We start from the raw sequence: 11935 nt of genomic DNA on the forward strand, positions 1-11935 counted from the left end.
TTGATCACGTCTTTTATGCATGTTTAAAGGGAATTGGTACTTGTAATCACGCTTAATAAGATATTAATAATCTTGTTTAGGGTTAATTTGATTATAATTCAAGTGATCGCCAATAATAGATTTATTTGTGCATTAAATTCAAACAACATAGATAAACAGGTTTAAAGTTAATCCTATTGCTTGTATGTTAGTCAGAAAGCGCACATGAACACCATCTGAACAAAGTAGAGGCCTATTATTAGGGCAGCTTCAATCTCTCTTAGGTTGGATTTGTACCTTCATCCCCGAACCCTATTTGGTTCAAGACCTTATGGAGTTGACGATCTCTTGGATCGTTAAGGGGTGTAACCTTCACCCTGTGAACGGTTTACAAGTTCCTAAAAAAACTTGTTGCCGACTCTTTTGCTCTATCTTCTTTCCCTTTGGACGCCACCGTATTTTAGTGTATGATCACAGTGGGGTTCAAGCTAGGGGATTAACGCTTGAAATATTCCCTACAGTTTTTGGCGATTCCATGGGGAGGATTTCTATTTTAATTCCTGAATTTGTTTCGGCAATGATTTAGAATGAGTGGATGAGACTCGAAACGTTCTAAGTATTTCATGTGCGTAATTTTGATTAACATTATTGTCATATGCATAAAAAAGATCTCATTGGAAAGACCATCCGTAATGAGTTAAAAACATAGGATTTTACACGTAGGAAATTTGAGAAACATCTTTCACAACTAGGACTGAAATAATACTGCGCGAAACTGGAAAATTTTATCGAGCACAGAAAGCTGCTGTGGCATGTAGGAATTAGCGTCAGCAACCAGAGCATTGGCGCTAGACATTTAACTGTAGCGCCAGACGACAGGCTTGTCGCCAGGCGGTACAGCTAAAACCTGGCGCCAAGCTCTGTTTGCTGGCGCCAAATTCTTCCAATACCGAGCCAGAAATATGCGTTCTAATTTCGACCAGTTTTTCGTATTGTTTGCTCGATCCTACTTCCTAATTGAATTTTTCTCAGTTTTCTGAAACCCATATGTGTTCTACATATAGACATAACCCTCTGGGAATTCATGCTCCATCTACCTGATTGAACGCTCTGAGCAACAAAGGACATCCAAGAATGTTGAATTCACCAAACCATGGAAGCGAGTTTTTCTAAAACTCGCGGTGTCCCATCCACTCGCGCCAACCCTTCACGGTTAGGCTTCCGCGCGGTGCATCCGGAAAATTAACCATGGACCCTTTATTGACTAAACCATATCCCGAACTTTAGAGAACTAGAGCCATGGTTAGGTTGCAAACTCATTGCATCATATTGTGCCTACTTGACTAATTGTGCATATATATGTTATCTTAACCGTTTGTTTGACTTGTGTTGAGATTAATTAAATTAATGACTTAAAGAACTTTGCCTAATTAATTAATTGATCAATTAATTTGAATAAATAAAGTCTAATATTTTAATCAGAATTGACCTAGTACGACTTTAGGCATCTCTTGTTGATTAATAACACCGAAAACAGTCTCAGATTGAAGCTTCAGCATTGGCGCCAAAGTCTGGACCGTAGCGCCACTCTGTGGAGTGTGGCGCCTGGCGACAGCTCTGTTGTCTGGCGCTACACTGCACAGTGCGACGCCAGTCCTGCCGTTTTGCCGACAGTTCGGATTATTGATCGAGTCAGCACCTAGTGTCTAATTAACCAGTTTGCTAATTAAGTCGGTTAAATTTCGCTATCAATAACACCTTGTCGAGTCATTAATTGAGTCTAGTCACATAGTCTAGCCACATGGTCATGACACGAGTCTTAACGTACCACCTACACTCACTAGTATAGTCTTAGCACACACTTTGAGTATATGTCACCATGACCATGTCTTAGGTTCATGCATGAGTCAGTCTTTTCCGTCATTTGAGTTGGGGGTACATTCTATTCCTAATTCTCCATATCCCTCCATCTACATCATTTTTCTTCACATTCTATTCCAATCATTCTTCACTTCCTCCATCCATTGCATGTTAAATAAAGTTTGAGTCAAATAATTAACAATGAATATCCCCAAATTCCTTTTCCACGGTACTTGGTCGAGGAGAGAAGGGTGATTAATCAAGGACAACCTTTTTATTCAAGTTTCACTTTTTGATAAACCGATTCGTCAAAAGAGGAAGGATAAAAAGATAATGGCAAGTCAAGAAGAGGTCAATGAACTTAGGAATCAATTGAATGACGTGACAGAGGTGTTAAAGGCTTTAACCCTCAAAATTGATGACCCTATGAAGCAACAACAAATGAACCTCATGCAAGAAAGTTTGAGAAAGCTATCTAGTGACTATAAATTTCAGGGCATGAGTTCACAAGGGGTCTCGCTGGACAAGGAACTTCTTCCGTATAAGTTCAACGCCACTGACATCCCTAAATTCAAAGAAACAGATAACCCTTACTTCCATCTAAGAGCTTTTGAAACTATAATGAACATTAAGGGTATCGATAAGAAGGTTTTCCCCTCTCTGTTCTCACTATCTCTTGAGACCGTTTGCCAGCAATGGTTCTTTTCTCTCGAGAAAGAAAAGACCTCTTCTTGGGAGTCGATAACAAACGCTTTCATAGATAGATATAAGTGCGACATCCAAGATGAAACAAACCATAGACAACTTGAGATGTTAAAGCAAAAAGAAAACGAAGGGTTCACTTCTTTCTTCAATAAATGGAGGGAAACTTCTGCTAATATGGTCAAGGCTCCTACCGAAAAAGAATCTGTGAGGATGTTTATCAAGAATCTTCAAGGGAAGTATTCAAAACACTTTAAATACCAACACAACTTGAATACTTTCAAAGCTGTCTATAATATAGGCATTGACATTGAAGATGACCTTCTGAAAGATAATAGTGCGAGAGGAAAGAAGAACAACCATCCTTCTTCTTCCTCTCCTATTAATGAGGTACGTACCACAAACGCCTCTAAATCACGAATCCAAAGATCAAAAAGGGTGTTCACTCCACTTGGTATGAGTTATGAAATAGCTTTCGAGAAGCTACACCACAAAGGACTAGTCATGCCCATAGGGCCCATAAAAGATCCGATTCCAGAAGCCAGGCCACCTAAGTGGGACCCTAATAAGCACTGCAAATATCACCAAGGAAAGGGTCACGACACTGAGGAGTGTTGGAAACTCAAAGAAGCTATTCAAGATCTGATCGATAACAATGAAACTTCCGAGATTCTAGCCATCGAATAAGATCAAACATCCTTCAATCCATCACTTCTTATCACACTTATAGGAGAGCCCATGATCGAGACAGCTTATATAACCTCTCTCGATGAAGTGGCCATGATTGGGGAGGATGAAAGTCTTTTCTTAGATAATACCAGGGAAGACTCGTCAAGTCTAAAAGAGGATGTTCGAAAACTGTAAGATGTCGTTGCCATGCTCTTGAACGTGGTAGAAGGATTAGCAAATCGGGTGATGGCCATCGAACAAAATCCTCGCCAAGGGTTTAATGAAGAACTCAATGCTCCTAAGCCACGGGCCAAACGGACCATTGAAGGATACACACCAATAGGAACGACTTACAATGAAGCTTTTGACTGTCTTCATGATCAAGGTCATATTCACTCCATTAGTCCCAATCAAGACCCTCCATCTGAAAAACGTTTTCTCAATTGGGATCCAAATTCCTTTTGTCGATACTATAGAGGTCGCGGTCACACTACTGAAAAGTGTCTCTCCCTCAAGGATCGTGTTCAAGACTTCATTGATTCAAATCTCCTTCATGTTCCTCCGCGCTACAAGAAGGCCAAGATTAGTAACAATAGTAACAGTGGCTGTAAAAGGAAGAAGAACGACTATCCTTCTTCTTCCGAAAACACCTACTCTAGTAACATTATTGGTACTTTCGACCTTAATGAGATCTTAGCCATGGATAATCGAGGATTTAGAAAGCAACAAAAAAGGATTTTACCCCTATTGGAATTAGGTACGATGATGCTTTCGATCGACTCTAAGGGAATCATTACTCCTATTGGACCTCTTCAAGATCCCCCACTTGAGAAGAGAGTTCCTAGTTGGAATCCAAATGTGCGCTGCAAGTACCATCAAGGTAGGTTTCATGCTACTGAGAGCTGTTGGAAGCTAAAGGAGGCTATCCAACATTTGATTGATAATAACAAGCTTCCCATACCTCCAGTTAACAAGAAGAGCGAGTGATGATAAAGCAAACAATACAAGACATAAGGCGAGCTTCAAACGACGAGATTTCATGACATCTTTTTTTCTTTTTCTTTACCCTTTCCCCAATAAGTCTAGCATAGGCACCTTTCTTTTCTCTTAGATTAATTTTGTAGATTCTTTCTTTTCCCCTTTTTAATAAAAGGATAAATTGATTTTTGCTACCTATCAAACACATCGAATTGAATTTTGCTACCTATCAAAACTTTAATTTTATTTTACTACCTAACATATGCCCTTTGTTTAAAAATTGCTACCACTAGCTAACTTATGTTACTGTTGACGTTAAGGGGGCCCACTCCAACGGCTATTTCCCCTTCCCCTTCTATTTAGTTGAATTGTACCAACGTAATTGCTCCAAACTTCATTATCTTCACAGCGATTTGTTGAGGGATTAATAATTAAAATCTGAAGCAATTTTTTTAAAAAAAATTAAATTGGTGAGGGTTGTTGATCATTAGTGGTTGTGCTCTGAAATTTAAGGTTAGTAGCTTAAGTTTTTGCAATTAATTAGTTTATGCGACACTTAGGGGAAGTTTGAATTGCGATTTATTTTAAAATTTGTGCCTGTGAATTGTTTTTGTTATTGTTTGGGAATGATATTAAAGCTTAATTTGATTGGAAATGGTTTAATTGGTTGTTAATTGCATTTATGTTTCTGGGAATTAATTAGGGTTCATGTATTTTGAAATTAGGGGTTTTTAATTGTGAGTTGAATGGTTAAAATTGATGTTTTATTTTTATTCAAAACCTATGTATGACTGTAATTATTGATATACCTGGCGTAATTGCAGGCTATAATGGCAATGGTTAGGTTGTCTCCATTAAAACAGAGGAAATGTGACTGTGGAATCCCTATGGGCAAGCTGACATCATGGACAAGAGAGAATCCTTCTAGGAAGTTTAAAGCTTGCAAATTTTATGATCCTAAGACTGAAACAAGGGGATGCAAGTGGTTTGAGTGGGTTGATGAGGAAGATGGAACTGAGTGGCAACGCGACGTAATCAATCAACTCCTTTTGGATAAAAAAACTAATGAAGGGAGAGATCAACACACTGCAATCAGAACTTGAAAATTTAAAATGCCAAAGGAGGTGTTTGCTAAATGAGAATGACAACCTGTCATTGAAGTGCAAAGCTCTAAGTTCTGAAAGAAGGAATTACAACAAGGAAGGGCAGCATATTTGTCTTGGTGGTTGTAGAAATGTAGTAGCAAGTTTGATGTGTCTTTTGTTACTGATTGTTGTTGTTTTAGTCGTATTGAAATGAGACTAGGGTAGTGAAGTGTTAGAGTGGGTATGCATTAGTATGTATGAAGGAATGTATGAACTTGTGAATGTAATGTCATGAATTTGAATGAAATAAAGCTGAAATGCTATTATATTTCATGGCTAGCAAAATATGAACTAATAAAATAGGCTTTCTTTGCCAATTGCATAATAAGCACAGAAAAGAGTTAGCCAAATACTATATTTCATAGCTAGCAAAATAAGCACACAGCAGTGCATCCAAAATACCAAGTTTCCACATTGCACAAAAGTCTAACAAAGTAATTGTTCCTTAGTTGCTAAATATTACAGTACAGTTGAAAGAGTTAAGAGTTAATAATTGTTTTGGCACTATGATTAACCCCACCAAAAAAAAATAAAAAAATAAAAAAATTGGAGCCTAAGTCTTCTGTTTCTTCCCCTTTCCTTTCTTCAGTGTCTGTTGTTGTGGTACTGTTGTTGTTGTTGTTGATGCCTGTGATGCTTGGGTGCATGCTGCATGATCTTGAGACCTTGTTTGCAGGTTCTTTGGAGGTTGTTTCATGGGATTCTTGGTTGCAATACTGTGAGGCCCAGGAGTTCCACCAAACTGTGTTACACTAACAAAAAAACACAAATAAGAGAGAAAAACAGAACACCAAAAAACCAAGAATTATAAACTTCAATGCAACAGGCTATTTATATGAACACCAAACCCACCTTACTAGCAGCCCTTTGCTCCTTCTTTCTTCTTTGTTCAATGTTCCAATCATCTTGGAGAGTAGGCTTGCCAGGTGGTGCTTTAGGAGTATGCAATGGTGGATTGGCACAAGTCTTGGAATAATGACCAAGCTGTCCACAATTGCTACACTGTTTCTGTTTTTTCTGACTCTTTACAGCTCTGTCAGGTTCTCCCTCACCTCTCTCCAGCTTTCTTTTGTTGGACTTTTGCCTTCCAGGCATGACTCTCATTGCTGGAGGTAGTGGCTCTTTGAATCCATGCTTCTCCCAATGCTTAGGCCCTGGCATGGGCTTGACAGGTTCTTCATATGCATACATATATGTCTGCCTTGTGTAATACAGATCAACAGAGTCTTCGGGATCAACTCTCTTGTCCAATAAGCATGCAAACCCATGTACACATGGAATCCCAGTCAATTGCCAATGGTAGCATGTGCAAGTCCTCTGACCTAAGTCAACAAGCACTGTATCACCATTTAGCTCAACCTCATATGAGTCTCCTCTTGAGACTTGCACTATACAGTGCCTTGCAACCCTCTCAATCCTTTCAAAAACTTTATTCACATAAGGCATCAATTTCCCATCCATTTTTTGTATAGCCTCCCATTTCTCATTATGTCTCTTCATCATATACCTTCTTAACCACTCCACTTGAGTGAGTATTGGCTTGTCCCTAGAATCTCTAATGACAGCATTGAATGTCTCACATACATTATTTAGCAGCATATTTGATTTGCAGTCAGTTGGGAATGCATGTATAGACCAATGCTTAGGTTCAATGTTATCTAAGTACACAAAGGCATCTTCAGACAGGAACCTAATTGATTTCATTGCTATTTCAAAGTCAATCTAGCAAAACAAACACACAAAACCAGCAGGAATGAATGACTGACTGAACTAACTACTCTCACATCAAACTAACTGAAAACAGTCACATAACAAAGCAAACCACAAAGACAAACAATGCAAAGCTCAATCATAGTCATCTATTTAAAACAGTAACATCAAAAAAGAAAGAAAACAAAAAGGAACCAAACTCACAGCTGTGGTAGCCCTTGCTGCACTCCAGAACAGCTCTTTGAAGGTTGAGCCTGTGAATTGAAGCTTAAAGTTGGCCCAAATATGCCTCACACAGTACCTCTTCTCAGCTAAAGGTACTGCCAACTCAAATGCTTCAAGTAGGCCCTGTTTTCCAATAAACCACTTACACTTATTAGATTAAACATAGTTAGAATTCAAATAAAAAAAAAGGAAATATTGTAGTTAGCAATCACCTTTTGTCTGTCAGACATGAATGTCCAACCACCACCTTCACATACATCACCAAGGTCCTTTTTCAGGCACTCTAAGAACCAACACCAAGTCTCTTTATTCTCCACTTCAACTGTAGCCCATGCCAATGGGTAGATGTTGTTATTTCCATCTTTGCCCACTGCCACTAGAATTTGACCTGGGTATGCTCCCTTCAGATGGCAGCCATCAACTCCTATCAGAGGTCTGCAACCTTTAATAAACCCACTTCTTAGTGGCTGAAGACAAATGTACATCCTCAAAAACAATGGTCTCTCAGGGCTGCTGTGATCACCATCAACAACTATGTTCACCCCAGAAGCAGGGTTGTACTTGATTATAGCCTTTCCATAATCATACACTCTGGCATATTACTCTGCAGCTGACCCATAAATCTTCAGCTTAGCTCTAGCCTTAGCAAGCCACCCCTTTGAATAAGTGATGTTAATGCCTAAGTCACTAAGCACCCTAGCCTGTAAAGATTTGATTTTCCAGCTAGGATTGTGCCTCCATTCCTCAACATACCTTTCAGCAATGTACTCAGCATTTACCTTGGAGTTCATCTTACTCCTCATACACCTATGCTTCATAATCAATTCCTTGATTTGCCAAGCACTGCTATTATGCAGTCTTCTAGCTATCACCTTAAAGGGGCACCTTTTCACCTCCTCACCACACTTGCAATTCCCTGAAAGATTGCTTCTCTTGGCATTCCACTCACAATTACACCTTTTTTTGCAATATGTTGTTACCCTGTCACCCCCATTATGCAGATAGTAATACTCATATCTGTTCTCTATTGCATGTGTCCTCAAGGCTTTCCTAAGTACCCTACTGTTATTGAACTGCAGCTTGTTCACAAGCACAACTGGTTTTTTGAAATCAGTTTCTTCATGAAACCATGGACTTTGATCCTCATCTTCATCTGACCCATTCAAGCTTCTAAGCTCATCTGACTCAGACCCCTCATCCTTCAAATCTGATTCCTTACAACAGAAATCCTTAACTAGTTGCTTCAGTTTCTCCTCCCTTTGCACAGCTAAATCCTTTGTCCCTTCATCCCCATATTTCACAATCTGCAAAATCCTATTTACCTCACCTAATATAGTATGAGAACCTTGTCTGTTAACCTCATCATCATCACTATATGCCTCTTCTTCTCCAGGAAACCAGCCTATATCTAGATCAGACTCATCTGAGCTGGATGAACCAGACCCTGAAGCATCCTCATCCTCATCATCCAAATTCAGAGCCCTCCTTGCTTTACTTACCCTCCCTTTACCTTTCCTTGTCCCTTTACGAGGACTCACACCAGAACTTCCATCTTCTTCTGTTACCTTACCCTTCCCCTTATCAACAGATCTAGAAAATCTAGGGCTTCTCCTCACAACCTTCTCTTTCACTATCTCTTTTGTTTCAGGTATTACAGACAGTCTTGGACTCCTTCTCAGTCCAAGTTCAGCATGTGTGTTTGAGTTTTTTTGGCTTTCAGGTCGGCTACTTTTCACTACAGTTGCCTTCTTTTGTCTTTGCTTTGAGGTGGGCTTTGTTTGGGTTGGGTTACATGTATTTGCAGTGTGGCCTTGCACAAATGTAGATGACTGGGAAGTGGGGTTTGAAGTGGAATGCAGCTGGCTAGAAGTGGGGTTTGAGGTTGGGTTATTGTCTTCAACAAAAGTGCTTTGGGGGTCCTAACTAGGGGGAGGGTCATCAGACACTGTGCAATAGACCTCTAAATACCCATCCCTATGCTCAGATTCTTTTAACCCTTGTACATCCTCATCAGTTTCTATCTTTTTTTTTACCAGTCATCCAAGTCTTACCTTTCTCTTTGAACCACAATACATAGATGTTAGGTACAACATATCTCATGTCCCTAAACCCTTCAGCACATAAATACCTTAAGTACCCTACTGTTAACCATTTCGTAGGGACATCCCTTCTCCAATAAGTGAACCCTGCGTCATATACTTGGTACGAGACTCCACTACGATTTTTAAACACAAAACCCCCATGTATTCTAAGCTTTATATCAACCACATCAAACACAATATCATCAACAGTAGTCATGTGTTTAATCTACATTAAGTTAGAAATAAACAAATCAAAAACTATATAATTCATAAAGCAGCACATAAACAATTCCATTAATTAAAAAAGGAGAATTGCATCAATTTTAATTTAGTGTAATTGCATAAATTAATCAAATTTGCACTAACCTAGGGTTTAGTGTAATTGCATAAATTAATCAAAAATACCCAAATTACATATAAAATTGCTAAATTACCACCATTTTTGGACCACTTTAAGTAATTAGGGTTTCATACCTTGTACTCAAGCCTTGTCAGTAGATTCTTCCGACAATGGTGATGCTTCCTTCCACCTGCGCGTCCTCCCCTGCTTCGCTGTATCACACAAAAGCTTCCACGTAAGCTAGTTCAACCCTCAAGTTGCAGATAAGATCTGATAAAGAAAGGTGGGAAAGGTGACAGATGAGAGAGAAAGATTCAAGGTAAAAAAAAAAAAAAAAAAACTTCAATGGAGTTAATTTTAAGCGTTGAGGGAATTCAATGGAGAGAGAAATGAAGTAATTAGGGTGGCAGGGGGTAGATTTTGGAGAGAGAAGATGGCAAGGAAGGTTAGTTAGTTGAGTGGGCCCCCTTAACGTCAACAGTAACAGAAAACGTTAACTGGTAGTAATTTTTAAACATAGGGCATATATTAGGTAGTAAAATAAAATTAAAGTTTTGATAGGTAGCAAAATTCAATTCGATGTGTTCGATAGGTAGCAAAAATCAATTTTTCCTTAATAAAATGAGCATTTATTCTCTTACATATGATCATTTCATTATATTGCATCAAAAAAAAAAAAAATCCATGTCGAACTAATTACAAGGTATACCAATGATTTGAGGCACCCTTTGTAGCCACATCATATCTCCTTTCACCTTTTAAATATGCAATCCTTTCTTCATAAACCACTTTGAGCCTCGTCTAACGATAGACCTTTCTTTCTTCAACCTACATCTACCTAACCTTGGGATGGGATGGTTTGCAACTTATGCAATTTCATAAAAATCTTGAGTGAATTCAAAAGATTAAAATAGCAAAAAAAAAGCAAAAAAAAAAAAAAAAAGTGTACAAAAGGGCAAGTGTTCCAATGTCTTTGATATGAAAGTATATTCGATAAGAACACGTCTTAGATTGCGTCTCTTATCGAGTGCTCGGTACCGTTCCTGAGAAACATGAATGCCAAGTGAGTGATAGACCGCATGATCGGGATTGCCCACACTTATTAAAATAAAATAAATGCTAAAGCAAAAAAATAAAGCAAAAAAAAAAAAAGAGTATTGTAGGGAATATTTCAAGCGTTAATCCCCTTATCTTGAACCCCACTGTGATCATACACTAAAGTATGGTGGCGTCCAAAAAGGAAGAAGATAGAGCAAAAGAGTCGCCAACAAGTTTTAGGAACTTGTAAACCGTTCACAAGGTGAAGGTTACACCCCTTAACGATCCAAGAGATCGTCAACTCCATAAGGTCTTGAACCAAATAAGGGTTCGGGGATGAAGGTACAAATCCAACCTAAAAGAGATTGAACCTGCCCTAATAATAGGCCTCTACTTTATTCTGATCGTATTCATGTGTGCTTTTTGACTAACATTCAATCAATAAAATTAACCCTAAACCTGTTTAATCTATGTTGGTTGAATATTAATGCACAAATAAAGCTATTATTGGCGATCACTTGAAGTATAATCACAATTAACCCTAAACAAGATTATTAATTATCTTATATAAGCGTGATTACAAGTACAAATTCCCTTTAAACATGCATAAAGGAGTGATCAAGCAATAACAATAAATATCACTAAGCAACAAATAATAATCATAAAAATAATAATCATAATCATAATCATAACAACGATAATCATCATAAACTATAACAATTATAATCATAATCATATCCATGCTAATATTAAAGCATAATAATAGCAAGATCCTAGGCATGATACTAACAAGATTAATAACAAACCCTAGCATGTCACTAAACAATAAAAATCAAAGCTTTAACCCTAACTACTAATTAACAATCATAAATATTAGGAAGAACATAAAAGGCATCATACTTTTAATCATACTTAATATTAAAGTTACCCTAGACATGATACTAGGAATATCATAATAACAACCTAAACATGATTTCTACATCATAACATCAATAAAAAAACCCATTAAAGCACTTACTTGGATGCCTCGCACCTCTTTCTAATAACAAAATACACACGTTAGTAACTTGAAGGACAATAATAATCAAAGAATTAAATTAAATAATGGAAAGAGAGATTTGGGACCAAACCCTCAGAAATTAAACCTTTCACGTCTAGGGCGAAGGCAACTTCGAATATGGCTAGGTGTATCTAGATCTAATGAATGC

Source organism: Chenopodium quinoa, unplaced genomic scaffold, assembly GCF_001683475.1.
Source record: "Chenopodium quinoa cultivar QQ74 unplaced genomic scaffold, ASM168347v1, whole genome shotgun sequence".
Taxonomy (NCBI): domain Eukaryota; kingdom Viridiplantae; phylum Streptophyta; class Magnoliopsida; order Caryophyllales; family Amaranthaceae; genus Chenopodium; species Chenopodium quinoa.